Source organism: Cyprinus carpio, chromosome A7 (genome assembly GCF_018340385.1).
Source record: "Cyprinus carpio isolate SPL01 chromosome A7, ASM1834038v1, whole genome shotgun sequence".
NCBI lineage: Eukaryota > Metazoa > Chordata > Actinopteri > Cypriniformes > Cyprinidae > Cyprinus > Cyprinus carpio.
In genome coordinates this window covers 4,054,706-4,074,738 of record NC_056578.1, presented here as the reverse complement: position 1 = coordinate 4,074,738, position 20,033 = coordinate 4,054,706, and the positions used below count along the sequence as shown (strand labels likewise).

The following is a 20,033-nucleotide window of genomic DNA, read 5'->3' as shown; positions in this document are numbered from 1 at the left end:
TAAAATCCATGGAATAAGAGAAAAAAATATATTTTTATGCCTTTTGGTATCAAGATCGGGATGCAGATAAATATTTTACAGAATACTATCATCAAGGAGACACCATTTGGGGAAAGCTAGGCATAGGCCGATTTAAATGGATATACTATGGATGAAAATTGCTACTGAGATTCTCTACTTTAAATTACATACATTTTAGTTTAAACTTTAAGTCCTACACCAATATTCACATATGCTCTTCATAGGGGATGTATTATATTAGCCCCTACAGTTACAGCGCCAAGAATATTATTAAGCCTTACTATTAACATTTTTACACTTGGCATTTATTTTTATCTCCACAATTCTGGCTTTTTTTTCTTGCAAAATTACAAGTTTATATATCCTAATTCCAGTTTTATATATCAGAGCTTAACTTAAAAATAGTAGGTTTATCAGATTCCTGAGTAAGAAAATGCCAGAAGAGCCGAGAAAAGAGAGAGAGATGAGGAGTTATTTTTCCTTATTAGAACTGAGAATATAACCTCAGAACTGCAGAGAATAAAGTCAAATTTTGAAGCCTAAAATCAAATTTACCTTTTTTGGGAAATTATTTTATTCCATGGCTCCATAGACTGCCATTTTGAAAACCATCATTTTTCTGCCATCAAAGACAGGCTCCATACAGAAACCATCATCCCGATTTGGGATCTATAGAGACCTATCCCACTATCTTCACGTCAGTTTCCTTTTGAATCACTTGAGTGCTTATGACAAGCTCTTATAATATCGAGGAGAACATTTTAGAAAATGACATCTAATCAATCTCAATCTATAATCTTTTTTAAGTCTAACTTCTTTAGCCTGTATCTGTATGAAATCTGTAGGCGATCTCTCTGGAGTTTTCCTACAGCCATGATGTGCATGCATCCTGAATGTTTACAAACCTATAATTTAGTCCTATAGGTACTTAAGGAGTTTTGGAAGGACATGGAGTAAGTGATTAATGGCGGCTTACTTTCATTTTGGGGGTGGAGTATCCCTTTAATGAACAGAGGTGCTGGAAAGCGTATTTCTTGCAGCTCATTAAAGATTGAAATCTTGCTGCCGTGTTCTGGATTAATTATAGAGTTTCAAAGCTTATTTTTATCATAATTTTCTCCTCAGGAGTTTTTCATCTGTTTAGTTAGGTCTGATTAGGAGTACTTCTAATCGCAAACAAGGGAGGCTTCAAATGTCATACACTTGGATTTAATGTGTTCATGTGACACTGTAGGATTGGGATGACGTCCTGTGAAAGTTGTTCATAAATTGGACTTTTGATTGAATTGATGACGCATGACCACTAGGAATCAAACCTACTCTTAAAATTATGTTGTCTGAACCATACCAGTAAATTGTGTTTCTTGTATTTAGATTTGTGTGTAGTTTGTAGGTTTTCATGCATCAGGTATTTTTTATGCACGTTATGGTCCTTCTGTTTGAAAACTGCATTGGTCAGTCAGGCGTCTGAGCTGCTATTACTCAGTTAAAGGCTGACTGGATTCAGCTGGTTCTACAGGTTTTGGACAATCCAGGATTGTAATCGGACTCACATCACCTGTTCCAGGATTGAACAGAGGAACGACTGATCCAGAGAATCTGCTGCTGATGGTCAGGAGATGTTTTCTCTCTGTGACGTTGTAAAATGAAAGCTGACCGTCATCATAATCTAACAGAACTCCCAGTCGTTCAGGTCTCGGTGTCAGAGAGAGTTTAACTGGTGGATCAGTGTTGGTGTAAAAGCCACGAGGACCGTCTGAACACAAGAACCAGAAACCCCTTGATGGAGTTAAAGCAGATCTGTCTATTGTAGTAAAGTTTTCATCTTTCACCACACCAATTATCCAGTAGTTTTTGGGAGGTATGTTTGGTTGTGCCAGATCTACCTCCCAATAGTGACGACCAGAGGAGAATCTTTGGGCTCCAAAAGCACATAATTGAAATGGAAATTCCTCCACAGTGTGATTATACCTTCACTGTCCCTCAAGATTTTACCAGTCTTTAGAAACCGTCAGATCTGGATGTAAATGTTCAACGGTCTATAGTGATCTCATCTGTGAGGAAAAATACATGAGCAACAGTTATTAATCCTCATGTATATGAGATGATGTTTACACATATATGCATATAAAACTGAGATGATGTCATACCTGCATGCTTCCTCAGTTCTTCTACATTTATGTCAACCACAACTAAAATTAAAAAACAAATTCTTATGAGATTTTAGACGGGGGAAAAAACTGTAGCTGTACATTTAAATTACATTTGAACCCTTTCATGTTGAGACAAAATTTCTTTCAGATATTCTTTCATATTGCTGTTAATGGGCAACAAACTAAATCATTTTATTTCATGATTCTTTAATTTATTTAAATTAGTCTCAGAATGGTTTCCATCTCTCCTGTCATGTGATCTGATGTTACTCTGAAAGCACTGTGGGTTTTGTGTGTACCCAGCACATTTCATACACATGCACAGTGTTTAATGCCCAAGATAAGATCATTTCCCTTATAAAAATTAATTTTATAGTAATATTATTGAACGTATAGAAGTCAATTCAGTTTAACTGGTAAGTACTTCAGAAACACCATCAGCAGCTTTTGTTGTGCTTTGCCTAAAAAACAGATATTAATAAAATAGGAAGATTTCTGTTTTAAAATATAGAGATGAGAAGGTACACCCCCCCCCCCACCCCCACCCAGGTTAATCACTGCTTGAAAGGATTCGTGACTGTGTTCAGATGATAAATGAAGTTCATGTTCCTTACTTTCTGTAGCTGGTTTCTTTCCTGCAGAACAGATCAAAAATATCAACACATGAGATCTGCATGAAACAAAAACCTGCTGATAACCACATCTTTAAAATCTTTCAGTCAGATTGTACCTGTTCGTTTCTCTCTGTATTTGTAGAGGATCAGCCCAAACAAACCCAGAAGAGCACAGATGAGAAAAGTGAGGAAAAGAGCCATCCATGGACCTGATGAATCTGATGGACCTGAGATATAGAAACCAGATGAAACTAAAAACCTTCAAAATATATGAAGCAATTACAGTAATGTAGAAACATATTTTTAAAACCCTTTTAACATAAAAACGCTGTTTGCAACCCAAGTCTTCTAAAACAGGACTGAGAACAAAATGTAGAATGAGATTTGATTTTTCTTTTAATGATTGTAAGGTTGAAAAAATGAGAGAGAATGATGACACTGAAGAAAACTGATGGAACACAAGATGAAGAACATGCACTCAAGAATGTATGCTGATATTTTATCAGTTATATTAAGGGAAGTTAAGTTCACAAGAAGAAAAACTAATGGAAATGATCACAGGCCTAGCATTCAAGCAAACTTGATCACTTTGTTTGTGGTATCTACTAATATCCATGTTCTCTAACCTGAAGATACGATGCCCTGTATGTTCAGTCTTCCTTCTTTTAACTCTCCAGATCTGAGAGAGACTGAACATGAGACCTGTTTGAGCGTCTGAGAGAGAGACGGCCCGGCCGTCCAGCTGTGGACAGAGAACATCTCATCTGCTCCTCGACTGTGAGATGTTCCTCCAGGACCGAGAGCCCTTCCTTCATCTGACGTCCACGTGATATTGGGCTTTGGATACCAGCCGCTGGACCTGCAGCTGATGTTCACACGCCCATCATCTAGACGGCTTTGGAGACAGGACAGGAGCGGATCCTAAAGCTGATGAGAGGAGAGACAGATCTTCAGATGTTCTCCAGACACAAAAACTACAGAATAATAAGTATACTGTTTAACACACTGTCTAATTATGTTCTGATTTTTTTAATGTCTTTTCAGGGTCTTGGAACACTTCAACATGTACATTATGTCATCATTTATTCAACCTCCAGTAAACCGATAAGACTCTATACTATACTGTGCTATCTATCTATCTATCTATCTATATATAATATATAATATATATATATATATATATATAATGTTTTGTTTTGACAGCAACATGAACTCCAAAATTGTGAGAAAAAAAAGACTTTTTAACAGGATTTCTGAATCAAGAAGTTGCTATTTAAAGTTATATTAAAGTTAATTTAGTTTTTTACAGATTTATCGGTTACATTCACTAACTGTAAGTAACTTTGCAGCTACATGTCAACAACAGTGTTACCCATTTATTTTTATAATTTATTCCTAATTATTTTAGTAAATATACAAAAAAACAAAAAAAACAATAACATTGCAGCAGTTGTTATGCGTGGGAGTTTTTGCAGACTTAATATAAAATAGTATAATATCATATATATCGGTTTATACTGGCCATTGGCCACACTGCTCTTTATTATATCGGCATCAATATCATCTGTCAAAGAATCCATGTCAGCTGACCACTACAAAAAAAGCACTATTATCATAACAGTAATCCAAATAACTTGAGTTTAACTCGGGTATGCGTACACCATGTTTGACGCCACGATGTCAGCATTTTCTGCAAATAACAACGAGTTGAGTCTTTTTCTCACATTAAGCAATCAATAGACTTGGAATTTAGTCATATGGATGAGTTTTATATCAACAGTCCTCAATGATGATGAGTTTTCATTATGCAGAAGAGCACATGGAAGAGAGAATTTTATAGTTTGGCTGAACTATGTCTTTAATGAAGTGCAGATCTTCAGAAAACAGACCACCCACCTGTGATTTTGAGATCCACCTCTTCACTGCTATATGAATGTTCTCCACTCACATAACAACGAAATGAATCTTCATCCTGAATTGTGAGTTTCTCCAGCCGTAGAGAGACGTCTCCATTGGGGAAGTCGTGGCCTAATGGTTAGAGAGTCGGACCTCCCAATCGAAGGGTTGTGAGTTCGAGTCTCGGGCCGGCAGGAATTGTGGGTGGGGGGAGTGCATGTACAGTTCTCTCTCCACCTTCAATACCACGACTTAGGTGCCCTTGAGCAAGGCATCGACCCCCAACTGCTCCCCCGGGCGCCGCAGCATAAAATGGCTGCCCACTGCTCCGGGTGTGTGTTCACAGTGTGTGTGTGTGTTCACTGCTCTGTGTGTGTGCACTTCGGATGGGTTAAATGCAGAGCACTAATTCTGAGTATGGGTCACCATACTTGGCTGAATGTCACGTCACTTTCACTTTCCACTTCCATCCTTCAGTCCACCAGACTGATCTGACCGCGGAGTCAAAGAGCTTCGGTTCCTGTACGGTTCCTCCTGGACGTCCTGGATCTTCCCATAATTATAGAGGAGAACAGGGTTGTTGAACTGATTGTTACGGTACCAGCGGATCTCCAGAGCTTCAGCGCTCTCAGGAGGAGAGATCCAGCAGGGAAGAATCACTGTGGATCCCACATGAGACACTACAGGATCAGGAGGAACCACTATAGTGAACGACACTGAGAGAGAGAGAGAGAGAGAGAGAGAGTCGTTTTAACAGGAATCCAGGCGATCAGGAGATTTGCATGAGAGCAGAAGATTTCATCACAATTTGCCGATTAATGGTGATAACGAATAGAAAACTGCATGTTTTGAAAGTGACTTCTGTGCTTCATACATCACTACATTATTGGCTGACAATGGAGGCTTTTTTGTCCATGAAATTTTGCTAATGTGACTGCAACTTATGGTGATTGTAAATCTGTAACTTTTTTATCTTTTTTCAAATATTATTTAATATTCATTACATCTTTGGTGGTGAGCCAAATCCATGAGCTCCACCAGAGGGCACTCCATCCCTGACTTTTACCATTCACCCAGGACTCCATTTCCCACAATCCTTTGCCCGGACTCATCACAGCTGCCTCACATTAGAAGGACTATAAAAGACGCACTCAGGGTGTACTCACACTAGGCACGGTTGCCCTGAACCGAGCGCGATTATCCCCCTCCACCCCGCCGCTGGCCTGCACTCACACTTGCACTAATCTTTCTGGCCGGAGCATGTTTACATCATGTATGAGATAACTGAGAAAAACACTTTCGCTAATATTCTGCCGAATAATTAATAATAATTCATTTATAATTTATTCCCTGCATTGATTTTCACTTGTATGTATCAGAAAATTATTACGAGACAGCTGAGGTTAATGAAATAATTTGCAGCTTTACTCGCATATTGGATTAATTACTTGATTGAATTAAATTTATTGAAAAGTGTAGTAGTAGTAATATAATATGTTTGCGGTCGTAATGATGACAGTAGCGCACACGAAATAGTATCTGTTCCGTGCTCCAGCGCGGTTAGCGCTCACACTGCATGCATACCGTGCCCGAGCCCAACCGAACCGTGCCCTGGCCCACCTCTTCCAAACGGCTAAACGAACCGCGCCCGAGCCGGGCTTTAGGGGTCAAACGTGCTCAGGCATGGTTCAAAACTCCTAGTGTGAGTACACCATGAGACACAAACACAGTGCTGGTGATTGTTAGCCTGTTGCGGCCCGTGTTCCCTTGTTGCCTTGCCTTGTTTCTGACCCTACAGCAGGCTGCAGCTCTGGCTTTAGATGTGCTTTAGAGTCCTACCTAAAGGTTAGTTCACTTTCAGGGCTGAAGGTCCAAATTGTGGACGCACATTGAGTGCAAGACAAGCATTTGTGGTTAAAAAGTATATACATTTTTATTTCTTATAGTAAATGATTGATGGTTAGGCTAGATAAGACCTATACTCCACGGCTGGTATCTGTGGAGCCCTTTGAAGCTGCACTGAAACTGCACTTTGGACCTTCAGCCTGTTGGTCCCCACTGAAGTTCACTCTATGGAGAAAAAAATCCTGGAACGTTTTCCTCAGAAATTTTCTTTTCTTTTCTTTATTTTTTTTTCCTCAGGGGGGGGTGAAGTGTTTTAGTGAAGTCCTGGGTCATGCTCCCTCATAAGGTTTATTTATTTGTTTGTTTGTTTGCGTGTTTATTTTTGTAAAATTATCTTTTGTGCTATATCATCCACACACTGCAAAGTTGGTTGATAACATAATTGCAATAAAGTAATAGCCTAGTTAACAATTACTTGTTTACTTAGGATATATAATGTAGCCTATATTATATTATTTAGGCACTTATAGGTTATAGTTTGACAGAATGTTCTGATTCAACATACCATAGGAAGTCAATCTAACTTAACATTTTCTTATATTGATATAGTTTATTATATTGATTTGCCATCTCTGAATATCTGAATGCCAGGTTTTTTCCCATCCCTCTTTATTAGAACCCATTTAACACATGGCTCTGGATTCTGACTTGTACTTGCTCTTATGGAAATGTACCATAGTTCTTAACAGCATTTTTTTAATATAAGGTTAACCTATTATTCATTACCAGGGCAATAATAATAATTATTATTGTTATTAATCTATGTAACATTTGTTATGAAAAACAACAGTCTGCACATTCAGAAACAACAGCTACAACATGCCACAGTTGTAATATAAATCTATAGGGGAAAATCTATTCCCTAACAGATTATCTATTATAAATTATAAAACAATTTCATGAATAAATCAATAAGCCCCATGAAGCTGTTATAGCTGTTATAAATTCACTGTAAACCACAGCTTCACAGGGCTTATTGCTTTTATAAAATGGTTATTCCATATCATACATAGAAAGGTTTAACAGAATAAAACAGAGCAAATAAAGTGTAATATAAAATGGTTACAGTATTCTTCCACACCAAACAATGTAGTTCCTCAGATTGAACAGTTGTGGTTGCCGAGCAACACACAGAAGTAAACAAAGGTGTATGTCTGTAGAGAACTTTACAACAGCTTTGAACGTGCCTCAGCCAATCAGAATCAAGGACCGGAACTATCTGCTTTATGAAACTTGATACATTCTAGTAAAGGTGGTCATGAGTAGTTTAAAAAGATTTTAATACATGTTACTGCTGGTGCAAAATTCTAGATTGAACTAATGAATGTCTAAAAAATAAAAAGTCTAAATTCTTCATTTGATCTTTCATTGATTTTTAAACATGCTTGACTCATTTCTTGTTCTTCGATCGGTCTTTGTTCATATAACTGTTGACTGGCAGAAAGGGTTTTTTTTAAGGAAAATCTGCTTTTTATTCTTTTGAGATCGTGGTGATGATTTCATATTATAACTTTATACAGGCACAATCTGTATGTAATCTACTGCAGTAATAAGAAACTGATCACTTATGTGAATTACTCGATAGGCCTAAATATGAATATTTATCTCATCGGGTCTGTATGGAGTATTTAAGCATAAAACTGAATGAAATCCAATGGTGTTCTTACCGGAAGTCTCTATGAGGAGAATCAGTAAAACGATAATAATCGACAGCATTCCTGTGAAAATACACAGACTCCAATAAAACAAACTCTGAGGGAGATTCTTCCAGAATTAAATCACATGAGAGACATAATCGACGTTCAGTGAGGACACAAACTCACCCAGAGACAAAGAAAAATCAAACAGATTCAAATATAAGAGACACAAATCCGTGGAAGAGCAAACGCGCTCCCGATTTTCTCCCGTATTACTTTCGCTTTCTAAGAATAACGATGCCTCAATAAAACAGACGTCATCAGATGAAGAATAACGCTTCATATTCGGAGTGATTATATTCGATGTGGTTTTGTGTAATGCAGAGTGAACATGCATATGGTGTTTTCTGCTGTAATGAGGAGATTGAATATAACAGAATAAGATCAGAGCGGACTCCAGGGTGAAGAACGCGCTCGTTCCTTCCAGGCCCTACCCTTTGTTTGTGACTGCAGTCACGCTATCTGCGCTTCAAGTTCATTGCGCGTCTACTCGGCGGTGTGTGGCAGATTAAGCTGCGAGCGTGTTTTCCGTCTTCTTCTTTAGTAAATCCTCCTTCGGTTGTCATATTTATTCATATTCGTATTCATATTCACGGCCTTCTACTTAAGTTTCCACCATTTATTTTACTATAATTATGTGTTTTTATGTATTTATGTATTTTTGGGTTCAAAGCTGTATACTTTTTCCTTTTTTTATGTGGAATGCTGCTAAATTAATGCATAATTTGGATTATGTTTTGTACAACTGTCTTTCTACTTACAGTTAACATTATTCTAAATCAGTAAGATCCATGGATTTTTTTTATTAAGAATGACGGAATTCGTTCACGTTTTAAGTGTTATAAGTGCATGTTATCATTCAGTCTGTACCTGCTACTGTATGGTGTATCCTGCTTATTTGGAGAAAATCAACATGAAGTGAGGGGGAAAAATATTAAAAATGACAAAACCAAACTGTTTTCATGTCATTTCACTGTTTCATTATTTAATAATTGCATGAAAACATAAAGAACCAAATAAACATACAAACAAAAATAAATAAAAAAATTAATGATTTTTTTTTTTTTTGTACATGTCCATACATACGTGGCGATTTTCATATCATTTTACTGTATCATTCTTTAATAATTGCATACCAAACTCATGGAAAATGCTATCTTTTTCACAGTACAGTCATATTTGAAAAATTCATAAAAAATTAAAATCAAATTTTTTTTTTTTTTTTTTTTTTTTTTTTTTTGCATATTCCACCAGAATAAATGAATGAAAAAAAATACTGCACTATAAAGCACTGTCTAACTGCTTTCGCTAATAAAAGCCCTCCAAACACTCATATTCTGCCTGTTCTCTTTGTGATTCTGAATGTGGATCTGTTTCCACACATTACCGTAATACCTCGTATATGCGCGCAGCACATATAAAACACCGTTGGGGCTACGAGGATCGTGTTTTCACAGTGAAGGCCGGACTGACCGCAGTGATAAACTGACATCTCGATGCGTCGACACCCATGATGACTTTGTCTGTTTCCCCTGTTAGATTGACTGTAGAAAAAAACAGCAATAGTATGCCAATATGGACATGCAGCTCAGCTCTGGTGGAGGAGAAGAGAAGAAGCTTAATCATTATGTTCCAGCGTCTGATACACGAACAGCTTTTGGGGATTTTACATAGGGATTCCCTGACGATAATTAACAATGGTTTTACTACAAACAAACAAACAAACAAAATCTGGTTACTATAGTTAAACCATGGTAACCACAAATAACTAAAATAGTTTAAAAATCGGCCCTATTATTATGGAGTTTTGAAAATGACATTTCATGCAGTGTGTAATGCAGCTGTATGTGAATGAATGTAAACTGCAAAGTTTTAAAGCTGAAAGTGCATCGTAAATAAAGTTATTTTGGCGAATTCCAAACGTTTTTTTTCCAAACGGTTTTTTCGCACCCTTCAAGGGCACTTCGGAAGGGGAGGGTCCAAATGAAAGTGAAGGACATGAAGAGCGCCTCCAGAAGCGAAGGGAACATGCGGTGGTCACTTCACTTCATGTGATCTTAGGTTAGGACAGCTTGCGATGCACAGTTGGGGGTGATTTCGAGTTCACATACAAACCTAAATAGAATAGGCTAATTAAATGTGTCTGTTTTAATGTAAGAAAACATATTTTTCGTCAGGGATATAAATATGATTTAAGACGGCAGTGTAAGCAAGTTTAGTGTGAAAACGTTTAATAGTAAATAATACACAATTAGTCAATATCTGAATAAAATAATAACAATGAGAAGAAATATTTATTTGCAACAACTGACGGAGTACTGAATGCTGCACACACGCGCAGATTTGTCAAGGTAACATTTGGTCAGTCATTCCCTTACAAGGGAGTTCCAAACGCTTATACGAGACAGTAATGCCCTACTGAATGCTGCACACACGCGCAGATTTGTCTATGTAATTTTTGGTGAGTAGGGCATAGCTCACTTCCGTTTGGAATTCGCTCTCTCAGAAGAAAGAGTCGCCTCTGAATTAACCACTGAAGCGAGGTGTTTAAATTTGAATCCCATTCAGCGAATTTCACACGTCACAGATTCTTACATTTTTGCATAATGCCCGCCTACAATCTGCGTGGAAAATCCCGCGAAAACAAAACTTCAAACGCTGTAGCTGGTTCATGTGGATAACGTGAAGTAGAGAAGTATTTTCACTTCCAAACGATGAGGCTGTAAATAATTTGTGGTTAAAATGAATCTTTACTAAGATACAACAGCAGTATAATCACAACTTTCTGCTGTGTGCCTGTCTTTTCTCTGATGACTGCTTCTAATCTCCGCGAGTTAAACGTCTTTGAAAAATGGTTTGGTGCCCAGTTTGTTTGGACCAATTTGCTCTTCTGAATCACAACCTGTAAGTATGATTAATAATTGTTTGCTTCGATGTTCTGTCGAGCGTGGTTTTGTTTTGTTTGTGTTGTATTGTGAATACAGTCAGTGCAGCTGTACTTCTCCGGGTAATTACACGTTATAGTTCTGATAATCAGCTGCTGGTCTGCTATTGTCTAGAAATGTGTAGATTAATATAGAATGTCTGTTGTGCTTGGAGTCATGATAAAGGATGGAGCAATACAAACTGCAGTGCTTTATCAGTACTCTTTTGTCTGTGTTAGGCTAAACACATACCATTATTGTTTGGGTCTTTTACTACCAAGTATCCGGTTTTGCTAACATAAGTGTAAAACAACTTTTTCCCTTCTGATTATTTCTTTTTAGAAAAGTGGAACACTATTATTATTATTTTATTATAATAGGATGTATTATTGATAAGCCGTAATCCAGTACTGGTGATGGGCTTTGCTTTTTCTCCGACATGTGCTGTACGCAGTAGACCAATCACAACAGAATGGATCATCTGACCAATCAGAGTAGAGTAATGCCATGCAAAGGTGGGGTTTGGAAAGATTCATCTTTGAACATATCGTTTGAGAGTCGTTGAGAAACAGTGTAAAATTTAATTTATATTATAAGAAAATGAATGTGTTTGTTTTTTTGTAGTGATCGCGACCGATATCGTTTTTTTGACAGCCGATAACCGATACTCTCTTGGAAAGCAGGGGGGCCCGATATAAAGCTGATAAATATATTTTACAATTTTTAATTATTTAAGAAATTTAAAATCATTTGACAATGGATTCAAAAAAATAAATGTGTACAATAAACATACTTCTACTTTAGATGATAGTAATTTTTTCACAAAATAAATATTTTAATACAAAATATAATTAAAAAGGAAGTAAACACTGTAACCAACAGGGCACTCAGTATTCTGGGTAGTTTGTGTGCATTGGGAATCATATTTTTCAAATAAAGCCAGGGTAACACTCATTTTAACATACAGCACACAGAGAAAATGATATGAATATGACCAGTGGGCAAATGCATAATGCACAGCATAATCTGAAATCATGAGTTTAAAAAGCATTCAATTTCCTCCACGGACCGACGGTCACACAGAGAACACGCAATCGTGCAGGACACACATTAACACTTCATAAGATCTCACCGCTGGATTCGACTTAGTTTGAAAGGGTTTTTTAATTAGATGTTCATTAGTCATTCAAAGATTTGTTTAAATGATGTAAAAGCGTATATATGCTTAATGCTGACGGCAAACGAGAAAGTATTATAATGTTTGCCTTTCCATTACTAATAATATAAAAGCAATCGATGTAATACATTTTGTCTACTTTAATTCCTTTGTTTAACTGTTCTATCGGATTATTAGACAGACTTCTATCTGTATTAGACAGAACTGCTAACAATGACAGTAAACGAGGGAGAATGTGAGCAATGTGAGTTCAGGCGCTGATGCCACTCTCAGCGCTGTCAAATAAAAGTCCCGCCTCGAACACATCGGCCAAGCAGAAAAACTTATAGTCCCAATGCCGATATTTGAAAAATGCCAAATATCGGCCGATATATCAGTCGACCACTAGCTGTTTGACATTGCATGCATGTAAACCTGTTGTTGGGGACTCCCAAAACCAACTTATAATCATTTCAATTTCACATAATAGGGGCACTTTAACTATGGTATTTTTTTTTTCTAGTAAAACTGGGATTATATAAATGGTCAAAAAACGTCTCCAGTTACTGATGAAACCTTGGTTCCCTGAGAAGGGAGCAAGATGTTGCGTACAGCATAAGCTGATCACGTTCTCCCTCAAATAATGAAGCCTTATTCGCTTAATGGCTGCTGCAAAATCGAGTGAGCGAAAAAGGGGGCAGGAATATGAGCGTCATTTTTCGTCAGAATCTTTTTGACTGCAAGAGACTAAGAGAGCTTTTTGTGAAAGACATGAGTGTATGTAACACGGCATGAATGCAACATCTCCGTTCTCTTCTCACAGAACCAAGGTTACATCAGATCAACGTTCGCAACAAAAAAAAAATATGTGCAAACTGTAACGAAGCAGAGATCATTTTAGCTCTCGCACTATCCGTGCTGAAGCTGAGATCGTCCAGCTTAAGTGAAAGTTAAAGTGCCTAGCGTTTTTGACGCATCTGCATTACATGTATCATGATGTCACGTGTCATTATGGACTTTAAGGGTTGTGTGTGGAACGCACGCACAGATTTCCAGGAAATCACTGGCAGTGTGAATGAACCAAAATCTAACGCCTCAGGAACAATTGCTGGGACACATTACCCATGTATTATCCTGAATCCGCTCAGTGTGAAAGGGGCTTGGATACCACACCACATCAGTGTTGTTACACTCCCACCAAATCATACCATGAATATAAACATGATGCATTTCCAGATATAAATGACCTAAAAATCACAGTCTAAGCAATCATTTTATATGAGGCACCAGTTTTTAAATCCCTTAGAAAGTTTTAGTTTTTAGTCACACTGATTGTTTTCTATTAATCGCACCAGCTTTTGTATTGGCCTTTCAATTACTGATGGGTTATCAAGACGTTTTGCCCGTTTCATGTCAGGTTTGAAATCACCCAGAATGTATTCTGGCTTTTCTAAAAAGTCTGTCAGAACTAACAGTAGGTCTCCTTTACTCTACCACAGTCTCCAGTGATTTCTCGGTAAATCGTCATCCTTATATAACAGTCTCACACACAATCGCGAATCATTCCTCTTAGGACCAGGTGCCATTCCTTTTGTGTCAGGCAGCTAGTTATGACATTTTCTTCATTCACTTTCTATATTTTGTCCCATCGCTTGAAATGTATCTCATATATCCTGGTTAGACTGCAAACAGTGTTCTGCACGGAAAAACGGCTGAAAACATTCAGTTAATGAGTTTTTGAGCCTTCGCTGTTTGCATTGTCTCAATTAAGTGTGTGGCGTCAAGATGCAAGATGGCAGCCTCCCGTAACGTGCCTTGTCCCTGCAGGTTGTTTCTGTGACATGTGTTTGTTACCATTTGTCCTGTCTTCTGCTGATTACTCATGGTCCTGCAATCAGCTTCAACCAGAGATATATTTGCTGGACATTCTCGGCACCACACACTCACCCGGGATATTACCGGCTTTTAACCCCCCCTCCCCTTCCCTTCCCCCACCCCCCCCCCCCCCCCACCCCCCCCCCCCCCCCCCCCCCCCTCCTCTGCTTCTCGGACAAATAAGGATGTCTCCACGCTGCTGTTGCTCTGTTTTGCACTTGAAACTTGGCTAATGACGCCATTCCCCTATAGCATGCTCCATCTGCCGGGCTTTCAAGCTGGTGCAGAACCAGAGCCGGCCATGACGGCAGAATCAACTGGGGAAATCGGCAGCGGCGGGGACATGCTTTTACATCACGAAAGGTGGTGTACAGATGTAACAGTGTTAAAGAAGATGTGATGTCCGACTCTAGAAACACTCTTCATTACGGGCAAGACATTCTATTTGCCACGGGAGTTTATTTCACTCGTTCGTTCTGGTGAGTGTTTACATTCATCCACAAGCGCACGTGAATCTGGCAGAAAACTCGCTGATCAGATCACAGAGACAGAACAACAAAACAAAAAAAACACCCGGACTCTGTTTTAATCCATCCCAAAGAAATCCAAAATTACAGGACAAAATGACTACAGGCCTGTGCCTCTAATGTTGTTTGTGGTCATGAAGTCATTTGAAAAAACTGGTGCTGGCCCACCTGAAGGACATTACTGGACCCTTTCTGGATCCTCTTCAGTTTGCCTACAGAGCAAGCAGGTCTGTGGAACGATGCAGTAAACACTGGACTGCATTATGTTCTGCAACATCTAGACAGACCGGGGACTTATGTGAGGATCCTGTTTGTGGACCCCCAGCTCGGCCTGTGTATCTCTATCATACGCAAACCTCCTCTCAGGGCTGCGTTCCGAGTCCCCACGCGCTTCTTCCCCTGACACCAAACGACTGCCATCTAAGGACCCCTCCTGTCAAGCTCCTGAAGTTTGCAGACGACACCACACTCATCGGCTCATGCAGGATGGTGAAGAAGTTGCTACAGACAGGAGGTTAAAAGAGCTGGCGATCTGGTGCACTCTCAACAATCTGGAGGCTGGACACGCTCAACACAGTGGATTGCTTGATAATGGAGTTCAGGAGAAACCACCCTGCTCTCCCACACTCCACCATCATGAACCAGCACTGTGACTGCAGGGAGTCATTCAGGTTGGGGACCACAATCTCTCAGGACCTGAAGTGGGACATTCCCATTGAATGCATGTGTGAAAAAGGCCCAGCAGAGGTTTACTTCCTTCGCAAGATGAGGAAATTACAAACTACCACAAGAGGCTGCTGAAAACAGTCTACTCCGCAATCATGGAAATCCGTCCTCTGCACGTCAGTAAACTGTCCTAGGATCAAGCCTCATGCTACCAAATCTGACCTCCGAAGACTACAGAGGGGAAGTCCGAACAGTTTCTTTCCTTAAGGCAACTCCATCTAATGAACACTTGATAATCAATGTGGAACACACAACAATATTTATACACTATGACACTTATTTATCTAACAACAACAACTTCGTCTACACTTCAATTTTGTATATGGTTAATAACCCTTCTTACTTGTTTCTATTTTTATATTCTTTATATTATGGTGTTTTTATGTTCTGTTTACTGTCCATCTTTTGGCACTGCGGAAGCTTCTGTCAACGAAAAAAAAATTTCCTCGTATGTGTAAACCCTGGCAATAAAGCTTATTCAGGATTCTGATTACAGATTATACATACAAATAATAAGCGTTTAGAAAAAGTTTTTATTTTCCTCACCACTACTGTACTGTGAGATTACAGAAGAATGACAAAGCACTCGCAGAAAATTTGGTATGGAACACAATAGAACAGACGAAATAAATAATATATTTACATCAATCAGCACACCTCAGTTTGAACTGCGTCTGGCAGTCAGTGACTAATATTTATAGTATTACTAGCAGTGAACTGGGTCCTCTGCAAGACTTTGTATACCCTTCTTTAGGCCAGATCACCTCTTAAGTTGTGTGCAAAAATACTGAGCAGCTAAATCAAATTGACATGTTGTGACCCTGGACTACCAAAAACCAGTCACAGTCACACCTATTTTTTATCGTTAAACGTTTTATGCATCGGGACGATTAAAAGTTAAGAAGGAACCAGTGATAGCAGAAGTAGAAGGTTGTGTAGTCTCTTGTTTCTGCTGCATTTAGCTCAAACAGCTCGTGCCTGTAGCATCTAATTACACAGTGAGTGAAAGTGAAAAGATCCACATAAAAATTTGTGACCCTAGAGCACAAAAAACAGTCTTACGTGTATTTATAAATAATCGGAAAGCTGAATAAATAATCCTTTCCAGTTGATTGTATGGTTTATAAGAGTGAAGACAATAATTTGTCTGAGATACAACTATGTGCCAAAATCTGGTAACTGAGGAGAGCAAAAAAAAATCTAGATATTGATGATATTAATTAAATCACTTTTAAAGTCACTACTGCACATGTAAGTTAACCATGCCACGAAAATGCAGTTATCATCTAACCAGAATGTGCAATAAGCAGTAAGTACAAAATCTACAAAGGCCTACAGTCGGTACAAATGTGACAAAAATGTACAGATAAGTATTTATGGACATAATTTTCAGATATTTTAAAATGCAATCAGCATGATATCACAGATAGGTGTATTATGAACATACTTACATATTAAATATTTTTGAAAGTGGAATGTATCACTATAAGCAGAACACTTGAACATATGACATCATTTACACTAGGGAAATGGAAGAAAATGGGCTAGGAACCACAATAATTCAGTGTGCAAATTGGTTTTATTCAGTGTCTCTTGATTAACAGACAGTAGTTTCAAGTAATACACAAGTTTTGACCCGTTTTTGCTTTGTTGTTTAAAAAACTAAATTAAATAATCGGCAGATGTAGTGATGACGTGGGGGAGGAGTACTGTGTGTGTGGTTTGTGGGGGGATGTCATGTAGGTGCCGATTCAGCAAGGAAGACAGCTGTATGGAAAAGAAAGCTGGTTCCTGGATCTGTGGTCTTGTACCGGAGGCTCCTGAAGCTCCTCCCGGGATGGCAGGAGGTTAAACAGTCCATGGTCCATGGTGAGAGGAAGCCTTAAGAATCCTGCGAGCTCGACGGCAGACAGCGTTTCCTCTGTATGTCCTCAATAGCAGGAGGTGTGTTCCTGTGGATGCGTTGGCAGTTTTTCAACCACCCGCTGCAGTGCTTTTTGGCGGTCAGCCACCGAGCAGTTCCCATACCATACTGTAAGACACTGGTTAGGGATTCTACTCGATTGCACACTCGTGTAAAGTTTTCACCACTATGGTCTGGAGACCGTTGGTTCTTCTTGCAGTGTAATCTGAGAAGAATAGGGAGGCACGGTGAGACCTTCTTGACTCGGCTGGAGTTGTTTGTGGGTCCAGGACAGGTCCCTCCTGTGATGGTGGTTCCCCAGGACTTGAAGCTGGAGACACGTTTCAACACATCCCTTTAATGTGGATGGGTCAGTGCATGCTTCCTTTCCTTCTTCCTGAAGTCCACAATGAGCTCCTTGTCTTCTGGTGTTTAAGAGCAAGTTATTGTCAGCGCACCATGTGCCAAGAGTGCTGTACCTCTTCCCAGTAGGCAGTCTCATCGTTGTCTGATGTGAGCATCACCGGGGTCCATCGCAAACTTTCATGTGGAGTTGGATCCATCACAGGCGTGCAGTCGTGGGTGTAGATGGAGTAGAAGCCTGGACTTCAGCACACAGCCCTGTGGTCGCCGTGTTCAGTGTGATGGTGGTGGTGTGGCCGACGCTGACATCTGGAGCCTGTTGGTCATAAAGTCCATGCTCCAGTTGCAGAGGGTAGTTGTCACTGGTCCAGGTCTCCCAAGTTTTGTGGTTGCAACTTGGAGGAATGACCGGGTTAAATCTGAACTGACTTCAAAAAACAACATCCGTACATATGTGTTCTTATTGTCCAAGTGTGTGAGTGCAGCGTTGAAGCACTGTGCATACTGCAAATCCTCTGTGGTCCTATTTCTGCGGTAGGCAAATTGTGTGGTCCACATGGGTGGGACGGCAGTCTGTTTGAGTGTGCTAGGGACCAGTCGCTCAAAGCACTTCTGGCATGGGTGGTGAGTGCTATCAGTGGCTAGAGTCCATGTCGCACATTGGGGAGATGTATTCGGTGTACTGGCACAAACGATGTGGACTTAAAACATGTTGGCACAGTTTGCTTGGGTGAGGGACAATGTTTTGAAAATGTTCTGTGAAAACTTCCTGCAATGTGCTCCTTCACTTCGTTAAGCACCCGTCCATGAAATCCATCGCGTGCCTCAAAAATGTGGGGTTGATCCGGCTCATGCAGTTGAAGACATCGTGATGTTGAGTTTGAGAATTGGGCTCTGCTGATGTGTGTGTTTGAATGGCCAGTCTCCTGCTGTCGCTGTTGCAGGCGCATAAAAGTAATTGAGCTCTTCAGTAATGAGACTTCGTGACCAAGCAGTGGAGTTACTTGACTTGTATTCACTGATTACCTGATGCCCTGCCACATGCGTCGGGGGTCAGATTGGAAAAGTGTTCCTCTACTTCAGCTTGTACAGTACTTGGCCTTTGTGATGCCTTTTCAGTGTGAGCCTGGATTTGCTTGAGGCTGAGCATCAATCTGACTAGAAGGCGGGTTGCGGCGCTTGCCAGCAGAGAGTCGACGACTCCTTGTTCATCCCTGGCTTCTGATTAGTTCCATGTTGTTATCTGTTGTTCAGTTGTAACACTGTCAATGGTGGTGTTGAGTTATGTCAGTACAGAGGAGTATAGATGTCGATGTACGTGTGGAGAGCCACAGGCACCTGAGAAGCAAACATACGCTCATCCGTGTGTTGAAACCTGTCCTGAAAGCAAAGAGTCTGCTCCAGTTGGCCACACTTTAATGGTCCTCACTGATGCTTCACACGGTTTGATGTATGGGTGAATACTTGGGGGTGAAGAAACAAAGAAAGGTTTATCAGACTGTCCCAAGTTGGGGGAAGGTGGGTCGTGATTTTAAGCTCCAAATCGATGTTTGTAGTAAACATGATCCAAAGTTTTGTATCCTCTGGTGTGGCAGAAACCATGCTGATGAAATTTGATGAGCACTGTCTTTAATTATGCAGGTGATTAAAATCACCCCACCCGCGACAATAAAAGCAGCCTCCTCGTGAGCAGTCCTGATTTGTTTACTAATGGCTGCATGAACGTTCGTTCAAAGCACGCTTGGCATTAAGCATCCGGTGGAATATAGACTGGCCAGTTATAATGTTGGAAGTGAACTGCCCAGCAGTCAAGATAAAAAATCTACTTTTAACCATGAGAAACTCTAGGGGTATAGCCTGAGCAGTGACCTCCCAACAATGACATGTTTCGTACACCAGCTTTGTTACCAATAAATGCACAATCCCCCACCTCTGGTCTTGCTGGAGTCATTTTGCCGTTCTATCTGCGCGGAGCGTGTAGCGTCCGCTAGCTTCAATAGATTATTCGGGGACCGGTCGCTGTGTAGCCATGTGTTCCTGTGAAAAACCATGACATTTGCAGTCCAAAAGTCTCTTACGTGGGGTGATGCGAAGTCGTCAACATCATAACCATTGGTGGTACCCAGTGGACCGCACATTAGCGATGGAAAATGCTCGGTAAAGAGAGAGCCTGGGATGCGGTGTTAGCCATTTAGCTTGAGCTGCTTAGAGACCTCCGCTCTTCCTACCGCCTAAATATTGAGAAAATCACCTAAAAGTTGTCCCAAATGAAG

At 39.8% G+C, this 20,033-nt stretch overlaps 1 pseudogene; it reads right to left on the bottom strand.

Annotated features, from left to right (window-relative positions):
* Positions 1–1,448: 1,448 nt before the first annotated feature.
* Positions 1,449–20,033, bottom strand: part of LOC122145541 — a 67,752-nt pseudogene continuing 49,167 nt past the window's right edge.